The sequence below is a fragment of the Diceros bicornis genome, chromosome 2 (assembly GCF_020826845.1).
Source record: "Diceros bicornis minor isolate mBicDic1 chromosome 2, mDicBic1.mat.cur, whole genome shotgun sequence".
In the NCBI taxonomy this organism is placed as follows: Eukaryota; Metazoa; Chordata; class Mammalia; order Perissodactyla; family Rhinocerotidae; genus Diceros; species Diceros bicornis.
In genome coordinates, this window is record NC_080741.1 from 39,305,159 (window position 1) to 39,326,035 (window position 20,877).

General features: G+C 36.6%; 1 long non-coding RNA gene across 2 annotated transcripts in view; it reads right to left on the minus strand.

Annotated features, from left to right (window-relative positions):
- The window catches only part of LOC131413863 (uncharacterized), a 215,120-nt gene that overhangs the window by 45,417 nt on the left and 148,826 nt on the right, over positions 1–20,877 (minus strand). For both annotated transcript variants that reach the window (XR_009222042.1, XR_009222041.1), the window contains 2 exons: positions 15,877–15,929; positions 8,182–8,277 (listed from right to left, as the gene is read on the minus strand). This is a non-coding gene — a long non-coding RNA (uncharacterized LOC131413863). The remainder of the gene's footprint in view (positions 1–8,181; positions 8,278–15,876; positions 15,930–20,877) is intronic.

The window sequence follows — 20,877 nt, forward strand, 5'->3', positions numbered from 1 at the left end:
TATTCAGCACTAAAAGATTTAGTAACGGATTTACATACATTTCTGGTAAGTACTTTTTGGACTCTAAGTGTGAGCACCTCTTCAAAATTTAGGCAACTGACATTTCCATTTAGGTAGGACATTGAGAGAAAGACCTTCTACTTTTGGAAGAAGTCTAAATGGAATTCTGGTTCTTTTGTGTTCATGATTATAGCACCTCCTCATCACCTATGTCATAAAAGTAGAGTTCTTTAAGTAGCCTGCAACTGGGGGTAATGCGGAATGGTGTTCCTGCAAAGAGTGATGTGACATTTGACATCACTATAGATTTCCATTGGCTAGCCATTTTAAATTTTCTAAGGCTCTAGAATTCAGGTATTTCTTACCAAGAGCATGGTGTGTCCTCTAATTAAATTTACATGCACCAACAATCTAAGATTTCTGCAGAAAAGAATGAGTGAGATGTAAATGTTAATGAGAAATCTTAGTGGTATATCCATACAATGGAATATTATTCAGCAATAAAGAGGAATGAGGTACTGATACATGCTACAACATTGATGAACCTCAAAAACATGGTAAGTGAAATAAATCAGTCACAAAATACTACGTATTGTATGATTCCATTTACATGAAATGACCAGAATAGGTAAATCTATAGAGATGGAAAGTAGATTAATGGTTGCCTATGGTGTGTTGTGGGGAGTAGGGAGGTGGATGACAAATGACTGCTAATAGGTACAATGTTTCTTTTTCGAAGTGATGAAAATATTCTGAACTTGATGTTTCATAACTCTGTGAAGGTATCAAAAGCCACTGAATTGTACATTTTAAACAGGTGAAGTTTATGGTTCTTAAGTTGTATTTAAATAAACTTAAAAAAATAGAGTCTAACCTATGATTAATTTTAGAAGTATATTTAAATTTATAAAATTCAATAAAGAATTTTAAAGTCATTTAATATTTGGAATACTGTAAACCAATCACTAATAATATTCGTATATATTTTAAAACATTTAAAGAACTCTCCTATCTGTTAACCACAAAGCAAGCGTCCTTCTATTTGTCAGATTAAAGGCCTAATTTAATCCTGGCTAAAGCTAGTGGTTTGATTCATCAGCCTGCCTATTCTCAACATACCCTCTTTTCATTGAACAGTCTGCAGTGTCACTTTGAGCCATTCCCAAATTGACATTTCCCTGGGAGTATCTGTTAGGGACAAAGTTGGGTAAAAGAAATCGCAGAATAGTAATTCCCAACCCATTTCGGTTTCATCTTCTATACTTGGATATAAAACATATTTACATGAATATAATAATGCAAACTCAAAATATAAATTTAACCCAGTCATTTATTTTATTATATTGTATAGAGGAAGGAGAATGACAGAGGTAGAAGTTTTAAAAGAAATAAATCCTTATTTTCCAAGGAAGAAAATCAACAGTTATTTATAAAATTTAAATATTAAAAAATTGGAGGCCAGCCCAGCGGTGTGGTGGTTCAGTTCGCATGCTCCTCTTCAGCAGCCCAGAGTTTGCAGGTTTGGATTCCAGGTGCAGACCTACACACTGCCTGCCAAACCATGCTGTGGAGGCATCCCATATACAAAATAGAGGAAGATTGACACAGATGTTAGCTCACAGGCAATCTTCCTCAAGCGAAAAGGAAGATTGGCAACAGGTGTTAGCTCAAGGCCAATCCTCCTCACCAAAAAACAAAAAAAAGAAAAATTAAAAAATTGAAGAAAATCATATTTTCTAAATATATAGATTTCTAAAAGAAGGGCTTTGGGGCATCTGCAATCATGTCTTTGGAGGACTGGTACAAGGGATTATTAGAATTATTTTAATTTCAAAATTATGTGCATGTAAAATTAAAAGCAATTTAATAAAAAATGTAATAAAGTTATTTTTCTTGATAACTATGTCATGCTTCCCTGTTTGTTTCATAACTGTAGCTACTCACAATCACGTCGGTAAACTGTCAACTGACTGGGTTTAGGGTTGGTACCACAGCTTATAGTCATTTAACGCAACGTGCACATGGGCATTGCAAAGATAATAGAGAGGGATTTGTACAAACTAGCAGAATTTTTTTCTCATTTGGTTTGTGTGTTATTTGCTTTGTTTTGTCAACTAATTTTTACATAAGAGCATTGTCAGTTTTGGTGGGAAGAAGACATTTATATTTCACCTGTTACATAAAGAATTACGTATGGAATGAGGTAGCTGGCCCCTGAGCTCTAGGGTATGCTGGTGGTAGACCCCCTCACAGAGTGGAGGCATGGACGACTCCCTGGCTGACCAGCTCCTCTATTCCCCTGTGCTTATTCTCAAACATGCTTTCTTGGCTGCTTTCCAATTCAGCTGCTTTGGGGAGTGTGAGGAATAGCTTTTGAATCAAAATCCCTTACCTTGCTGCTGGTGACTTAGTAGAAAGAATATATTAAGTGCCTTGCATACACTCTGTCTTGCTTCCCCTCTTCTCCCTCTCCTTCTTACCATTTTTATTCTCTAAATATTTGAAGTGGTATCTTAGTCAGCTTGGATTTCCATAAAGAAATACCATAGATTGGATGGCTTAAACAACAGAAATTTATTTCTCACAGTTCTGGAGGCTGGAAGTCTGAAACCAGGGTGCTGGCACGGTTGGGTTCCGGTGAGGCTTCCCTTCTAGGCTTGCAGACAGCTGCCTTCTAGCTGTGCCCTCACATGACAGAAAGAGAGCTCTAGTGTGTCTTCCTCTTCTTAGAAGGACATTAATTCCATCATGAGGGCCACATTGTCATGATCTCATATAAACTTAATTATCTCCCAAAAGGCCAGTCTCCAAATACTATCACATTGGGTTAGAGCTTCAACAAGTGAATTCTGGGAGGTCGCAATTCAGTCCACAGCAAGTGGAAAGCCCTTTTCTTCTCCAGGCAGAACAAGCATGCTCTATCCTCCCTGTACTTGCATGATATCTGAATCTTCCTCTTGTCCTAACTCATAATTGGCCTGATTCCAGTTAGGATAGAGAATATGACCGAGTTACCTGATTCACAGCTACTCCTCTATCATCACAATTTTTTTTTGTTTTTTGTGAGGAAGATCAGCCCTGAGCTAACACCTGTTGCCAATCCTCCTCTTTTTGCTAAGGAAGATTTGCCCTGGGATAACATCCGTGCCTATCTTCCTCTACTTTATGTGGGACGCTGCCACAGCATGGCTTGATAAGCCATCGTAGGTCCGCACCAGGGATCCAAACCTGCGAACCCCAGGCCACCAGAGCAGAGTGTGTGATCTTAACCACTATGCCACCGGGCCGGCCCCTATCATCACATTTTAAACTCAGATTGCTGTAAAAGTTATTTGTCAAATCCTGAGGAAATTACATAAAAATATTAACTATGATTATCTCTGAGTGATAGAAATCTGTAGCCATTTGATTTTCTTCTTTCTATTTGTCTGTACTTTTCAAGTTCCTAAAACAAATTCATCATTTTATAATTAGCAAAATATTACTTTTAAGTTATATTAAAATAGATCTTCACGTAACCTCTGAATTTTTTGTCTTATATTTTAATAGTTTATCTTTCTAAGTAGACTTTTAAAGCTACTATTTATTTTTTTGTGTGAGGAAGATCAACCCTGAGCTAACATCCGATGCCAATCCTCCCCTTTTTTGCTGAGGAAAATTGGCCCTGAGCTAACATCCATGCCCATCTTCCTCCACTTTATATGGGACACTGCCACAGCATGGCTTGACAAGCAGTGCGTCGACGCATGCCCAGGATCCAAACCTGGGGCCGCCGCAGGGAGCACGCGCACTTAACTGCTGCACAACCTGGCTGGCCCCTAAAGCTACCATTTATTTTTTACTTCAAGAATTATCAAGTAAGTCCACGTAAATTTTTACTAACAAGCATATAACACACATTTATTAGATAGCTCCTTCATAAAGGGTACTCGGTTCCTTGAAAAATTACCTAAATATGTACTCATATTTAGTACTTTAAAAGACCAAGTTTAGTATGGTTTATATGTTTCCCATTTAAAATGAAATATCTTCTTCTTTTATCTTCATATTCACTCCAGTTTTTCCCATATTATGTGAATGTGTGTGTTCTGCTTTATCTAAATCCTGAGTTGCCTTTATTACTGTCTTAGTTCCAGCTCCTGTAATGAAAATGTAGTAGACTGGGTAGCTTATAACAACAGAAGTTTGTTTCTCACAGTTCTGGAGGCTAAGAATTCCAAGATCAAGGCACTGGCAGCTTGTGACAGCCTGTTTCTTGGCTCATAGATGGCTGGCTTTTCACTGTGTGTTCACATGGTAGAAGGAGTGAAGGATTTCTCTAGGGCCCTTTTTATAAAGGCACTAATCCCATTCATAAGGGCTCCACCCTCATGACCTAATCACCTCCCAAAGGCTCCACTTCCTAACACCATCACACTGGAGATTAGGATTTCAGTATATGAATTTTGAAGGGTCACAAACATTCAGTCTATAGCAACTACCTTGTATATATTTCTTTATCAATTGGTTAATAAGAAAATAACTTAAAAAATTGTACTCTTGTACAGGAAAATTATCATTCATGGGAAAATATAATTAATGTCTTTAGGTCCGTTTCTGAAATGTGGTCTATGGAACCCTAGCACCTAAGAACTTGACTGTCACTAACATTCACCACTTTTGATCTTCCCTCTTGAAACGTGCTTCCCCTGACTTCCTCATTTTTCTGCAACTTTTGAGGCTACTCTTCTATATTCTCTTGTCAGCTATTAAATGATGGAACAATCCATGCTAGCTCCCCTTTTTCTCCTATACTTCCTATCCGAACAAACTCATCCATGTCACTAGCTTTAGTTGCCACCTATATGCAGATGACTAAGACATTTTAATCTCCAAACCAAACCTCTTCAGACTCTAAGAGCCACCAAGACCTATATGTTCCTAGTTACTGGACAGATCTTCTTGGATATCTCAAAGATATCTTCTTGTCACTTCTTATTCTCCACTCCCCCCAGCCCCTGGCAACCACTAATCTACTTTCTGTCTCTATGGATTTACCTATTCTGCACGTTTCACGTAAATGGAATCATACAATATGTGGCCTTTACCTGCCCAAATTAGTCCAATTCTGTTGCTAAAAAAAAATTCTTTGTGGAAGGATTGCTACATTAATTGAGTTTTAAAATCCAAATGTGCTTTGGATTGGCAAATAAAGCTAAGAGGAGCTAGCATACATTTACTACTAACTATGCACCTGATACCATGTTGAGCACATTTACAAAGATCATTTTGTTCATCTATACAACATCTCCTGAGATAATATCATCCACATTTCAAATAAGAACCAGAAACTATGAAAGTTTACACAATTAGCATAACATAAATTTTTAATTTAAGAAAAAAATTACTACTATTTAGATGTTGTATATCCCAGTATTTCAAGACACTTTGGCTTGAAAAACAGTTCTTTTATATACAAATTTTTTCAGTACTGATACTAAGAGAAGCATAATTTGGTTGTGTCCATTTTCCATACTATTCTAAGAAAGGAGGATGTTTGTTTTTCTACCAAATTTAGAACAATCTTCTGATATAGCCTCCCTTTCTCCTTTAAAGTCAACAGCAACTGTTAGTTAATCAAAGTTACTGCTATACTATAAATGTTTTATATTTTAAAGACATGTGAATTAGTAAATCACAAATGTGATCACCAATTCTACTATTTTGGGGTTTATGTGTTTATTTTTAGTCTACATGGTCAGAAAGTTATCCACTGGCTTCCTACTGATCTGTCAAAATTGTTAATTCCCTTGAGGTCTGTGGAGTAAGGTAAACTGAAGATGCTTACTTCAAGAAAACCTACATTCCTAGGAACCTATTTTCTGTGACCATTGGCCATTTTAAGACAATATAAAATTGTTTCTATTTAAATTCCTTTGTAACATCTACTAAGTAAAACTGCTAAAAGTGTAAGGGCACCGTGGATCACTGTTAGCATATTTATTCATTTCAGGATTTGTAGCTGTCTTCAATTAGTATGAGATCTTTCTTTGTAGCAAAAAGAATGTCATCTTTTTACAGATTGTTTATCCTTTGCATATTATATGGATTTTCAATCATAACAGATAACTGAATTCAACAAGGTAAATGAACTGAGACTTTGACCCAGTTATTCTAGGTGTATACAGAGACCTTATGCATTGTTTTCTATTTGATCAAGAGTAAACAAGACAATAACTAAGGTAACTAACTTTTTCAAAGTTTAGGTACATCTGAATCAGAAGAGGGACAATTTAGAACACTCAAATTTAAACTCTCAAAATATAAAAGTATTTTATTCTATCTCCTCAATGACTGATTCTTATCTGGTGATGTGTACAGTTCAAATTCAAATCAACAATATCCAACAAAACTAGTGAGATCATAGATAGGGGTCCTTCATAAATTTCTTAGAAGTTACAAGAGAACACTGAAATGTTTCACAAATAGTGAATTCAAGCATTATATAAAAACACACTTCTTAGAAATAAGATTTTTATTTTATGCCTCAATCTCTCAATCAGTAAAATGTAACCATAATAACTGTCTTAACCTGCCTTTCTAGTGCCACTAGAACAAAAAGTTTCCAATAAAATGATGCTTTGTCACCATCATTGTAGGTATAAGTATTAAATTATAGACATTTTTGTTATCTTTGCTCCCTTATTTCCAACCCCTCCGAAAAAGAAGAAAAAATGAAACTACCTTCACAAGAATCATATTTGTTTTATATAATGGCAGATCTGATCCAGACATGGATGGCTGTTTCTCTGTTTTTAATATTCCTGTTTACAGTTTAAGTTCTCTACTTTTGCTGATTACATGAAACATGTAAATTTATGTTGATTTTTCCATTCACATTAAATGGAAATTCGCCAAGTATTATCCTAACTCAGGTAAAATTCTTGTTTCTATTCTCATTTTTTAATCACCAAAATCTATATTAGCTACAAGTCTGCCCTCTTCTCTTTCCTCTCCTCAATAAATTTTCTGCCAGTAGGGTTGCTTTGGGGCTTTCTTTTATTTAATTCAACCAAAAAACTGTAGTTGTGTTACTTGGACATCATGGAATATGAGTTCTTTAGAAATGTAGTTTTATTGATTTCAATAACTTTGTGAGAAAAACCAAAGGTGAGCAAAATATTTCCCCGGAGCTATTATACTGTTTTACCAACCCAAAAAGAATCTTATTTTGTTCTTTTTTATATCACTTTTTTTGACACATTATGCAGCCATTTTAAGACTGCAATTCAAGCTTCAGAAAACCAAATTTCAGAGCTTATTTTAGGAAGAAATGTGCTGATATGGTGCACAGGAGCAGATCATTATTTTTCACCTTTTACACGGCTCCAAAATTTGGAGTATTGACCATATAAAGCATCAGCATATGTCATTGAAAATATTAATTTTTAGGTCTTAAGTATAAGTATGATGTGAAATATGAAGGGAGAAGGATGACAGAGTAGAAAACTTCTAAGATTTAAAGGCATTCGGATAAATTTTGCTCTTATGTCACCATCTTTACTCATAATAGCAAAATAATAGAATTTCACTTTGTGAAAAGATGGAATCATAATAGAAGTAAAAATTGCTAAGTCAATTTTCAGCAGTCAGTCTAATTCAGTTATGTTATTTTTCTCCTTCAGAGGGAAAAATAGTAGCTTTCCATAACTCCTTCATTTTATTCTCTTTCAAATGCAGTTTCAGTCAATATACCAAGCATCACTTAAATTACTGTCATTGCATCTGATTTTTAAATTTTATTTTTAACAATAGGACCTTTAACTTGTATAGAACTTTATAGATTTAGGTGCAATTTGATATCTAGTTACTTCTTTTGAACCATGCAGCATCCCTGTGATGAACTTAGTTGCAACATTGTTAATCACATTTTGAAAATGAGAGTTTTTTAAATATGGACTTTTTTGGATCTTGTAAAACATTATCCAGAATTACACTGAATGGAAGGGCTGGGGTCTGAACTTGAGTTGAACAGAGGTGAGACCGATGTTGAGGACAGCTGTGTAGCCAGAACAAGGCAATCAGAAAATGAAGTGATGGGTAGCAGATAAGCGGCCAGGCAATTGGTAAACTCCATGGGGACCCATCTTAACACTAGGATGTTCCCACAACAGATAATCTAGCAGACAATAAGGAAGCTACCTGTAAAGACATAGGCAGGTTGCTCCCATCCAGAGATATATAAGGACAGTGACATGACCATGGAACCAGGGTTTAGTACCCCAAATTACTCCATCCCTGGGGAGAAAACATACAAGAGGATCTCGTTAACACACATCAACTCTGGAATCCACAGCCTGGCATTCCTTCTTTGCCACTCACCAGTTATATATTCTTGAGAAAGTTTTATTTTCCCCCATTCTCAGACTGTTCCTATAAAATTGCAGTCATAATCTACTCATCAGTCTCATAAGAATGTTGGGAGGTGGAAATAATATAATGATTTCATAAAAAGTATAAAAACAATAACAACCAAACTAACATAATAGCTAGTTATTATTAAGCATTTATTATGTGCCAGTCACTATGATAAATGTTTTATAATTCTCAAAACTGCACCGTAACTAGGTTCTGTCAACCCCATTTTATAGATGAGGAAACTGAGGCACAATAAGGTTAGGTAAGATACACACATACACACACGTACTTAGTAAATGACCAAGCAGATATTTGAACAAAGCTATTAGGCTCCAGAGAAAAGTGTTTTACAGTAATTGCTTTTTTTTTTAACACTCTCTGCTTATATGACAAATGATTTACATAAAAGAAGCAGCAGGAGGAATCAGAATGGCCATGACTCCCTGCTAAAAAGGGATTCACTGCAGGTATCTCCATATAGGCTTTTTATACAAAACTAGCTTGGGATGACAAGAAAAGGGATGCTGCAGTAAAAGAGGTTGATCTGTAGGGTCAACAACTTGCAGGAGAAGGGATATGATTAAAGTCTATCAGGGTCTGCCCAGTTTCTTTAAGACCACATCTCACAGACAGCACCACCCAAAGCAGGCCTCCCACACATTGTCCCTTTGCAGTCTGCCCTTTCCCTGCCTCCTTGAGCATCCTGGTTTTCCTCTGATAGTCTTATGTCTGATTTTATTTCTTATCTCCCCATTTTTGGCCTTGCTTCACCTTTCAAATCAGAACGTTGGCATGTGTTTTTAACCTTCTGTCTATAATTTTCTTATTATGTTTCAGATTCCCCGTCCAGCTTCAGCACTTTACACTGAGAAAATACCCCACCAATTCTAACACAGCCTCTGGGACCATCAGTCTCAGCTTAGCTCTTTATTGGGAAAGAAGGATGTCTTACTGGGTTGGCCTCCTAGATAAGATTTAGATTTGATGGGGAAAATAGATTCCTATATCACACATTTCTTCTTGGGATATGGTCTGGTACCTAAGAAAATTTTCACTAAAACATACAGCACCAGACTGTTAACCAGTCAATGGATGAACCCTATCCAAAAGTTTCTACCAGTGCGTCTAAGGGTAAGGTTTATCTTTCTCATTCTCAAGATGATCATTCAAGTATGTAGCTCTGGCCTGGAGATGTGAAAAATGCCATGTCTACTTGTGGTTCTAGAGGCAATCAAGCAGTGGAGAAAATGGGGACATGGACTGTCAAACTGAGAGTCGCCACCCATGATATATCTTTAAGATGAGGAAATAGGCTATGAGAGAGATTTAGATACCATTTTCCTCTGGACCTTCAACATTTTGCTAAAGTGGCAGCCATGACCAGCAGATGTTAAAGGTCTCCTTTTTCTGCCCTTCCTGCTACCTTTTGTGTACTGAGGTTTAAGCTAATGATTAAACATATTTGGGATGATGAAAGCCAGGTTTCTCAGTGATAGTGAAGACAGTTACAGATAAGGGACGGGGAGAGACTGGAATATATCCCACAGTGGTGTCGATTTGGGATTGACATAATCAGCATGAACACAAGGTTCATAACTGATACAGATATTTACTAGGTTTGTTGCTGAGTGGATCTAGAAGTAATGTTACACTATTAGCAGTGAGTATACCTAGTGCCAGGGCTCCTTGGATAAAAGGTTGATTCCAGGGCTGGGGCAGGAGAGTAAAAGATGAACCTGAAACATATTGTTAAGCCAGTGCATGCTAAAAATAATCATGGAAACCTACCAAAAAGGCACAGGGAGCTAGATTGAAGGGTTTCCCACTAGCTAAATCTGGGATAATTTGAGCATCAAAATAAATAAAGATAGTAATGGATTATAACTCATCGAATAGGATAAGAATCCATGAGTCCATATTGATACAGGTAGATAGATAGATGCAAAGGGACGATTCTTCTTCTCAGTAGACTGCTAACTAATAAATATGGATGAAATGATAGAGTTACAAAATCAAAAACGAATGGTAAATCTAGTAGGTGAACATTTGACGACAAACAAAATTTCTACATACTGTCAAAGACAAAGTAACTCCCCTCGAATCAATGACAAAGGGAAAAAGAGTACCTTTGTGTGGAGAAACTTAGCAAACATGACTTTAATCAAAGGATCACAGTTAACATGACCAATATTGGGACAAAGCCACATCATGTACCTTTTGATGTGATGCACTGAGAAGTGAGAATATCATTTTTGGGATATTCCAGCCAAAAAGGCATAACCTGAATCCAGTGATGAGGAAACACCAGACAAACTCAAACTTGTATTCAAAGGGACCTTCAAAGGCATCAAGGTCAAGTAAGACAAAGAAAGGCTGAGGAACTGTTCCAGATGAAGGGAGAGGAAAGAAACTTAAGTACTAAATGAAATGTGTTATCCTAGATTGGTTCCTGATCCAGAAAAAAAATAGCTATAAAAGATATTGTTGGTACAATTGATGAAATAGGACTATAGACCGTGGATTAGATACTAATATTGTATCAATGTTAAATTTCCTAATTTTGATCATTGTACTGTGGTTATGTAAGAGAATGCCCTTGTTTCTGTGTGTGTGTGTGTGAGGAGATCAGCCCTGTGCTAACATCTGCCAATCCTCCTCTTTTTGCTGAGGAAGACTGGCCCTGGGCTAACATCCATGCCCATCTTCCTCTACTTTATATGGGACGCCACCACAGCATGGCTTGCCAAGCGGTGTGTCAGTGCGTGCCCCGGATCCCAACCGGTGAACCCCGGGCCGCCGCAGCGAAGCACACACACTTAACCGCTTGCTCCACTGGGCCGGCCCATAGAATGCCCTTGTGATTAGAGAAATGCACACTGAAATATTTAGGGCCAAAGAGGGGCCATGTTTACAACTTAATCTCAAATGTTTCAGAAAATTGATGAGAAAGGGAAAGAAAGAATGTAAACAATTTCTGAAGCTGTGTAAAGAGTGTACATGATTTCCTTATACTATCTTGCAATTTTTCTGTAAGTTTAAAGTTGTGTCACAAACAAAATATTTCTACCACTTGAAAGGGGACAGTTCCCTGCGAAAAAAGAAAAAATAAGAGGCTTTGAAATGGGAAACACTTGGTAATGTGAAAGCAGACAAAGTAGAAACTAACATTTCGTTATTACCAAAATAACATAACACTTTGTGCCACATAGCGATGACCAAAAGAGTTTTTTAAAACTCTACTAAAGGTAGGGAGCATATCTGGAACTTCAAAACTCAGTCTTCAAATTTGTAAATGCACAGGGAAACTGGAAGTCCTTTAAAAGCAGCAGGTTTTTTTCAGGCTTGTGAGAGTTCCTCCTGCTCAGTACTTCCCTTGCGATAAACACTAGATAAAACCAAAGTAGTCTGTGGCAGTAAAAATTGGAGAAGCCTTGCCTTCGCCTTGTGTTAATGGGTGCACTCATTTAGCATAGTTGATGGGCCGAGTCAGTCCTGAAGTAGGTCAGCAAGGCGAGGCAGTGTGATGGCAAGGATGCTCAGCAGGACCCCTCCACAAATAAAGCTTTGGTGCCAGAATTCTTGTCTTCATTTCTTAGGGTCTTTAAAATTTTGTAATCATTCGCTTTCTTTTTCTTGTCAAGTAGAAGGTGGCTAAGATGACTGAGCCTACTTGCTATAGGCACACACAAATGCATTGCTTCATTTGATCCTTACAAGAATTCTGGGAATTAATTATTATCATTCTATTTTACAGATAAAGAAACTGTGGTTCCGAGTGGTTGAGTGACTTTCCACACACCACACATAAAATAAATGGCAGTCTACCTCACCGCAGAATGCCTGCTCTTTCCACCACATTGCCCTGCCTCTGCATGAAGATGTGCTACTTTTGAAGAGTGAATCAGGTTAAATTCGCCTGAAAAGCACCTTATTTATTAGGAAGAGCTAGTTGTAGGGTGATGAGAAAGTGTTGGGCATGTGTGCAGTAGGGCTAGAAGTGGTAATGGGAGAGAACCAAAAATATAAATAAAAGTTCCATTCTGTTTTTGTTTCATCAGCCATTTCAGTTTTCTTCTCACCCACTTTAAATTTCTTAATCAACCAGTTGCTCATTCCTTTTGTTTTCATGCTTTGAAATGCTATTATGGATCTAAGAAGCAAGATGAAAATCTTTGTTCCTAGTAAATATACATTTGGAAACTAGCCAGCTGGGACATAATCCCACAAAAGCAGCTATTAGGGCAGCCCACAGTGAATGGGCTGGAGAGGATGTTCGTTCCATGTTCTTTGGATTTGTTTTTGAACATAAGAAATAGAGATTGTCTCTCTACGCACTCCATATCCATACACACACACACACACACACACACACAGTGAAAATAACATAGAAGCTGACAGAACACGTTTGCTAGAAATAAATGCAAGTCTTGGCTTCTTCGTTCATAACTGTCATGGTCTTGAGGAAATGACGCCCACTTCAAGAACTTCAGTCAGAGTCAAGGAGTGAGAGATTGGGATGTCACTACTTCCTCAGAAGGACGATGCCAGGCTTCTCTTTTGTGAAATGGGAATGAAATATCATCCCTGCTTTGTCAAGGATTATTGTGATACTCAAATCAAATAATTGATATTAAAATGCTTGGGATACTATGAAACACCATATAAGTATAAAGGGTTGTTTTCTAAGCGATATTTTCTCCATTGTCAATGAGCCACTTGATGCTGAGCAAAAGGCCAACCTCCATAAGATATGAATCATTCACAGTGGCTCTTTAGACTATAATAATTTCCCATTAGACTAATCCCCACAAGCAAGAACCATGTCTGGCACATTGTAGGCATTTAACAAATAATAAATATACCTGGAATATAATTGGAAATGGAGGCCAAAATATTCTACCATACAGTGTTGGTCCCCCAATTCATCTTTAAAACACCAGCCCCTCAAATAAGGCACAATACTACTGTGGTGGTTGATTTTATGTGTTAATGTGGCTGAGGCATGGTGCCCAGATATTTGATCAAATGTTATTCTGGATGTTTCTGTGCAAGAGTTTTTGGATAAGACTAACATTTAAATCAGTGGACTGATCAGCTGAGTAAAGCAGATTTTCCTTCATAATGTGAGTGGGCCTCATTCAATCAGTTGAAGGCCTAAATTTAAGAACAAAGATTGACCTCCTCAAGCAAGAAGGAATTCTACCAACAGACCATCTTTGGACTTAAACTGCAACTCTTTGCTGAGTTTCCAGCCTGCTGGCCTGCCCTGCAGATTTTGGACTTACCAAGCCTCCACAATCATGTGAGCCAATTCCTTGAAATAAATCTTTCTCTCTAAAAATATACATCTCATTGATTCTGTCTCTCTGGAGAACCTTGACTAAAACAACTGTTAATATTCAATAGATATCAAGTTTTTTAATCCCAAAATGAATTATTCTTTAACTATCAAAATATTTAACTCTAAAAGAATCTTGTTTTCCAAATAAAAATTACTTCAAAAATGTTTCTGTATTCATTTATTCATTCCTTCCCAAATATTCATTGACTCTTTCCTCATATAATTGTCTGCTAGTAGACAGAAATGTGGAAAAACTGCATAAAGCAAATGGAAGACCACACCCAAATTTAGCAATGGTAAGTCTAAAATACTGTCAGATTACAAATTTAAAAGTCACAAAAAATGAATATAATTTTATGAAACTACCTCTGTTGTACTGAATATTCCTTGTTGAATAGAGCAACCGTAGGGAAACTTTTTTCTCCATAAAAATACTGGACTTAGAAAACGGAATTGAAGCTGAATTCATTTAATTCTGTACCTAATGTAGAAAAATGGCACTGAAATTCTGAAAGGAACGTGAAATTGCTGTACTTTCTAAGTGTCTATGAATAAAATAGGTGAGGAGAAGGAGAAAAATTCAATTTAACACTGAGAGTAATTTTCACCTTTCCTTCCTTGAAAAACGTACGTGAAATGTCATGTGTTGTCATAGAAACAGTAAAATAAGAAATCTGTTTGTGAATTCTCGAAATTAGGTGCAAGATTGTCAAATAGAGGTTGTTTGTATTGTCTCTTACAGAGTAGAAAAAGAGTGATAATGATTTGGTACGTAACCATCCTTGTATTTATTCTAAATCTTCCCTTAGTTTGTGTTTTGTGTGCGTGCGACTTCTCAGAGTTATTTCCTTTTATTTTCTTTCCCAGAGCTTACAGGAGACACCTTGCCCAGACCTTATTTATAATGCCATGGGTTAAAATCGAAAGTATAGAATTAAAACCTTAAAGGTTATTGAAAACAATTTAATACAAAGCAAGGGCCTGTTCAAATTCATGTACCCATGCTCACAACACAAAATACTTGAAGAATAGCTGTAATGTAAAGACCACGGTGTTTAGGGTAAGACACAACCTGAGTTTGAGTCCTGGTTCTGCCATTTGCTACTGCGTGACCTTCGGCAACATACTTAACTCCCCTCTAATCTGTTTTCTAGTCTGTAAAATGAAACCAATTGACTCACTTTTTCTTTGAATTACTGAGTAAATATTAAATAATATAGACCCCAAAGCACAAATATTAGTCATTACTATCTCCTCCCATTACTCACATTAGTGGATAGCACCAGAGCCTGGATAACAGAAACTGACTACAATCTTCAAATCCCTTCTATTGCTTTTGAGCCTTATAGTTGTATACATTCTCACCATTCTTGGTCATTGGCAATGATTCCCATAAAAAGCTACGAATTCTTTCTCTGACCTTCAAGGATCTCCATAACCTACCCAGATCGACCTCCCAATCTTGAATTGCACACTACAATCAACCTAGAGCCATTTAGCATTAAAGCTGGAAGAGACTTGAGTACTCTTATTTCATGGATGGGATGTAGACTCAAGGAACAGAGTGTTTGGTTAAAGATCCCACTGCTAGTGAGGGGCAGAGCCCAATTTCCCAACTTTTAATTCAGAACTGCGGACTTTGCATATCACAAGTACTGACCCAAGAAGAGCAAGAATGCACTGCCCCTTCCATACCTATGCTAATTTCCATTGCTCTATCTTTGCCTTGGAGAGAGCAGTTTTCTTCAAACTTGGATACCAAAGTGAGTACATGAAATCAACCCAAAGGTTATAGGAGCAGGAACAATCTAAAGGAATCAACATCACATCTTTTTTTCCTAAAACTGATCTGCCTGAGAATCTACCTTTCTTCCACTTTACAAAAGAAATTTGTATCCTTCACCCACCCCACTACTTACTGCGGCGCGTTATCCCCAGACTGAAAAAACGTCTCCAGGCAAAGTGGAAGCCTCCTGTCATTATTAGCCAAGTAATCCCCAGCCCTCTTCTTGTCTTAGGCATATTTATTGTAACAGAGAAGAATGGTGTTTAAGAGGGATAGTAGCTAATGTCAGGATGTTCTAAAATCAGACACATGATACACAACAGGTGAAAAAAAGACAATTTAACGACTTTACCTCTTCCATCCCCCAACTATTATCCAAAAATTCATCTTCTTTGAGGGAGGGCCCTATGAGAAGAAAACAAAGAGAATGAGGTTAAGAGAGGTGAATGCTAAGAATTTTGGATCTCATATCTAAATGCATGAAAATTTTGCGGCTATTCTTAACACACATCCTTGGAACATGCATTTAACTGAAAAGAAAAGGACCTTTAAACAGCCAAAGTCGTATCTTTGCTTCTTTTAAATGCAATTGTAGTGTTTTTCAGGAAAACCAAATTTTCTGAGGTGCACTGTATAAAATCCATGTGCACACAAAGACTTTGGTGCTGCACCCAAATGCCCCTCTGGTCAGGTCGGAACACTCATGCCCAAACTGCAGAGGGATTATAGCAGTCTCTCTCTCTCTCTCCCCCTCCCTCTCTCTCTCTCTCTTTCTCCTCCCCTCTTTTTCTTTACTTTTTCTCCTTTAAATAAAAATAAAAAATAAAACCCCAATTCTATATCTTAATCAAGAGACATTTTAAGACAAGGTGACTCATGAAAATTAAGTATCATACACCTTTTGAGAAAATCCGGGAAATGTGGCCATAGATTGGGTATTAGATTGCCATTTTAATAGGCTTGATAGTGGCATTGTGATGATGTAAGAAACTGTCAGTAATTTTTAGAGATGCACACTGAACGATGCAGAGCAAAATGGCATGATGTCTGGGATGGTTTTTTTCAAATATTTCTGCAAAGAAGTAAGACAAAGTAAAAAGAATACGTGAAGTAAGTGTGAAAAAGTTTGATAGTTATTGTGTCTGGATGGTGAGTATATGTGGATTTATTTTATTATTCTATTTGTACATATATTTGAAATTTTTCATAATATGGTTTTTAATTAACCTCAAAAGGGTAAAAACCTTTTGACATACAAAAACAATAGAAGAAATGGAAGAATTATCAAAGAGTTCAACACTCCTATACCTGTCAGCTATCCATGGATTGATGGGTAATGTATTTCAACCTTTCAAAACCAATTTTTAAAGGTAAGGATCTATGCCGGAAAGCCCCTTCTCCACTGCTCATCAATCATCAAAGTGATAGAATTTGGAAAATATTGCGATGATCCTGAAGGAGAAAAGATAGCACACCCATTCTTTTGTTTTTGGAACTGAGGAGGCTCTTCCTCTTTGGCTCAATGTACCACTCTATGGAAAGTGCTTCCTTGCATTTTTGTAGGAAAATTATTCTAAATTATTGTTGATAAACAAATATCACACCTTAGTCCATCATACTATGCTTGTCAACATTCTGAAATCTCATTTTATTTGAATTCTAATTAGAAAAGGGATGGGAATATTGGACTGGGATTGAGGAGATTCAGTGAAAATTCTTTTGCTAAACTTGTGACCTTGGAACCTAGTATAAGACAATTAAATGCACCCTTGCTTTCCTTCTAGACAAAAAATCTTTTAGTTTTATATGAGATAGAAATAAAATGGAAGAAACCAGAGATTATGAAACTCTACAATAAATACAAGAAAATTTGGACATTTGTGTAACTTGCACTGTCAAACAATTCCTAAAGAAATATTGGTCTTCTTGTGGTGGAAAGGAAGGATTTCTAGAGAGAGGTTCATAGGTGTTTTGGATATATTTAAATGCTTCAAGACAGCTACAGGCACACTTGGCCAGTATTTTGCCCAGCATGAAACATAGTCCTTTTTTCTTTTCCCCTATGAATTCTTTAAAACAAATCCTTTTTAAATGATTTATATATTCTTTTACGTGCCTCATTCAACTTGATCACTAAAGTTAGGTGATGAGAAGTATAGTGATGTAGCAGGCAAGGCCATCAGCCTTGGAGTCAGAAGACTTGGGTGTGTATCTTTTTCTGTACCTTAATGGCTTTGGTGCCTTTGTAAAATAGCTGATTGGAAGCTCTGTGCCAGGGAGTGGGACTTGTTCCTTATGGGCTTCACTGTAGTGTCATCTGGTTAGGTCATTTGGTGGGAAATTGTATTTTCAGTGACCTGGTACATTTTCTTTGGGGCAGGTTAGATTCTTAGTAGAAGACCCTTCCAAGGTCCTGTCTGGAGAGTATAAACTTTGGCACAAGCATTCTGGAGCTGAATGAGGGGGAAAGGCCTGAGAGTATTTAAATTTTAGTTGCTCACACATATGTGTGTTGTTTGTATGCTAATTTGACTGGATATGGAATTATATGTTCAAAATCATTGTACCTCAGAATATTGGAAGATATCGCTCTTTTTTTCCTACTATCTAGAATGGATAAATGTCCACTGTCAATGGGATCCTTAATCTGTTGATCATAATTTCTTTTTTTTTTTAATTTTTCTTTTCCAAAATTTCTGGATTTTGATTTTTCTTTATCTGAACTTTCACCTAAATGTATATAGGAGTGTGTCTTTTATTCCCTAATCCTTCATTTTGGTTATCTCTCAATTGTCTTTAATCTAAACATCCATGCTGTTTTTTTATGCCTAAGGAATTTTCTTTATTATTTGTTTGAATATTTCCACCTCTTCATTATCTCTCATTTCTACTGATTGTACTCATACCATATGGATACAGGAACCCATAAACTTATCTTCTATGTTTTGTAACTTTTTCATCTTACTTAATTCTTTTATCTTTTCCTCATTTGATCATTTTTTGGCTTGATAATCTAAATTCATAATTCATTTCTTTAACTGTGACAATTATACTCACAATATTCTGGTTTTTTGCCCATCTACTGAAAACATTTTGATTTAATTTAATATCATATTTTTATTTTTAAGATTTTAATGAGTTCTTATTATTGATGGATTTTTATTCTCTTTTAATTATTCCAAAGATATAATTACATTTATTTTAAATATTATTTTTGCTATATTAATTCCATTTATTAAAGAATAATGTCTTCTTTTAGTTTGGTATCTATTTTTCTTGGAGTTTGATATCCTCATCCGTTTAGTGATGCTTGAATTTGGACTTATCTTTGGCTTTGCTATTTCCTCATTGCATTTGTGTAGATGCTATTTTTGTTTTCTGTAGCTTCACACTCTCCACAGACAAAAATTTCTAAGATTCTATAAAATAGATCAGTTTATAAATCCTCAAAGCCCTAAGTAAAGTCTCTTCTTTTATGTCTCTCATATCCGCCCCCTCCCCACACTTCCAGACTGCAACTAATTAATTCTTTGGCTACTGTTGTCCAGGAGATTGCTAGTGGTGTTACACAGGCAACTTCACTGTGCAGTGCAAGAAGTGAATCACTTTTCAGTTTCAACTGCCAATATAGACAGACTTTGCAGACTAAAAGGCTTTTTAAAATAATTCCCATTTAATTGTAAGAGGGAAAAAGGCAGCTGCCAAATGAGAACAGAGAAGCAGTACAGACACATGAATAGAAAAACAGCCTCCAGTGTCTATTCCCAGGGGTAATAGATGCCACACTCAAGACTTCTGACTCCGGCCAATCTGAAATAACAGGGTCCAGATTTATCCTCTTGCCTGAAGAACCAAAAAAACGGAAAAAAATACATGAAGCAATAGTTTTCAAGAGACTGGACATCAGGCAAAGAAGGACAGTAATCCCTGAGAAGTGGAAAACAATTGAGATGAACCCTACAACAGCCCAGCTTACTGCTTTGAGAGAGTTTCTAGGCTATAGTGCAGGGGGGAACCCCAGGCTGGACCCCATGGTGGACTTCTGGAGCTGAGAATCTGAGGTTAACAAGGCAGCTACAGTTTGCAGGACAGAGCACCGAAGAGGAGAGAGCTACGCAGAGAGAGAAGGAACTTCAAAGATCTGGAGAGAGAACAAAAAGGTAAGCCACAAAGAAAATACTACAAATCATATATCTCATAAAGGATTTATATCCAGAATATATAAAGAATTCTCAAAATTCAATAAAAAGAAAATAATTAAAACTAAACATCATTTAAAAATGGGTCAAAAGTTTGAACAGAAACTTTGCCACAGAAGAGAAACAGATCACAAATAAGCAAATCAAAAGATAGTCAATATTAATCACTAGAGAAATGTGAATCAAAACCACAATAAGAAACCAGTACAGGGGCCAGCCCGGTGGCATAGCAGTCAAGTTCGCGCATTCCTCTTCCGCAGCCCAGGGTTTGCAGGTTCGATCCTGGGCCGGGGACCTACTCACCACTTATCAAGCCATGCTGAGGTGGCATCCCACATAGAAAAGCTACAACTCTACAACTATGCTACACAATTATGTGCTGGGGCTTTGGGGGAAAAAAAAGAAAAAGAGGAAGATTGGCAACAGATGTTAGCTCAGGGCCAAGCTTCTTCAAAATAAGAAACCACTACACACCAAGTAGAATGGTTAAAATTAAAGATATATCACATCATGTATTAGTGAGGATGTAGGGGAACTGAACCTCTTTAGAAATAGTTTGAGAGTTTCTTTAAAAATTAAACCTACAACTTTGTATGGCTTACACTCTCCTTTTCTGAGTATTTACCCAAGAGAAATGAAAGAATACATCCACACAAAGACTTGTACACAATGTTCACAGCAACTTTACTTGTAATAGCCCAAAACTGGAAACAATTCAAATATCCATCAACCATTGAATGGATAAACAAATTATAATATAGTCATACAACAGAATAGTACTCATCAATTAAAAAATGAAATATTAATATATGCAACAAGTTGTATGAATCTCAGAATAATTATGTTGAGTGAAAAAAACGACACCAAAAGGTAAACATATTATGATTCCATTTATATAAAATTCTAGAAAATGTGAACTAACTACAGTGACAGAAAACAGATGGCTGCATGGGGACAGAGTGGGGGTGGCAGCTAGAGTCAGGAGAAAGAGATTACAAAGGGGCATGAGGACACTTTTTGGGGGCTGATGGTTTCACGGGTGTATGCATATTTCAAAACTTATTGAATTCTACACTTTAAATACATGCAGTTTACTGTATGTCAATTATACCTCATTAAAGTCGTTGTTTTTAAAAGGGGTGGAAGTGGATGTT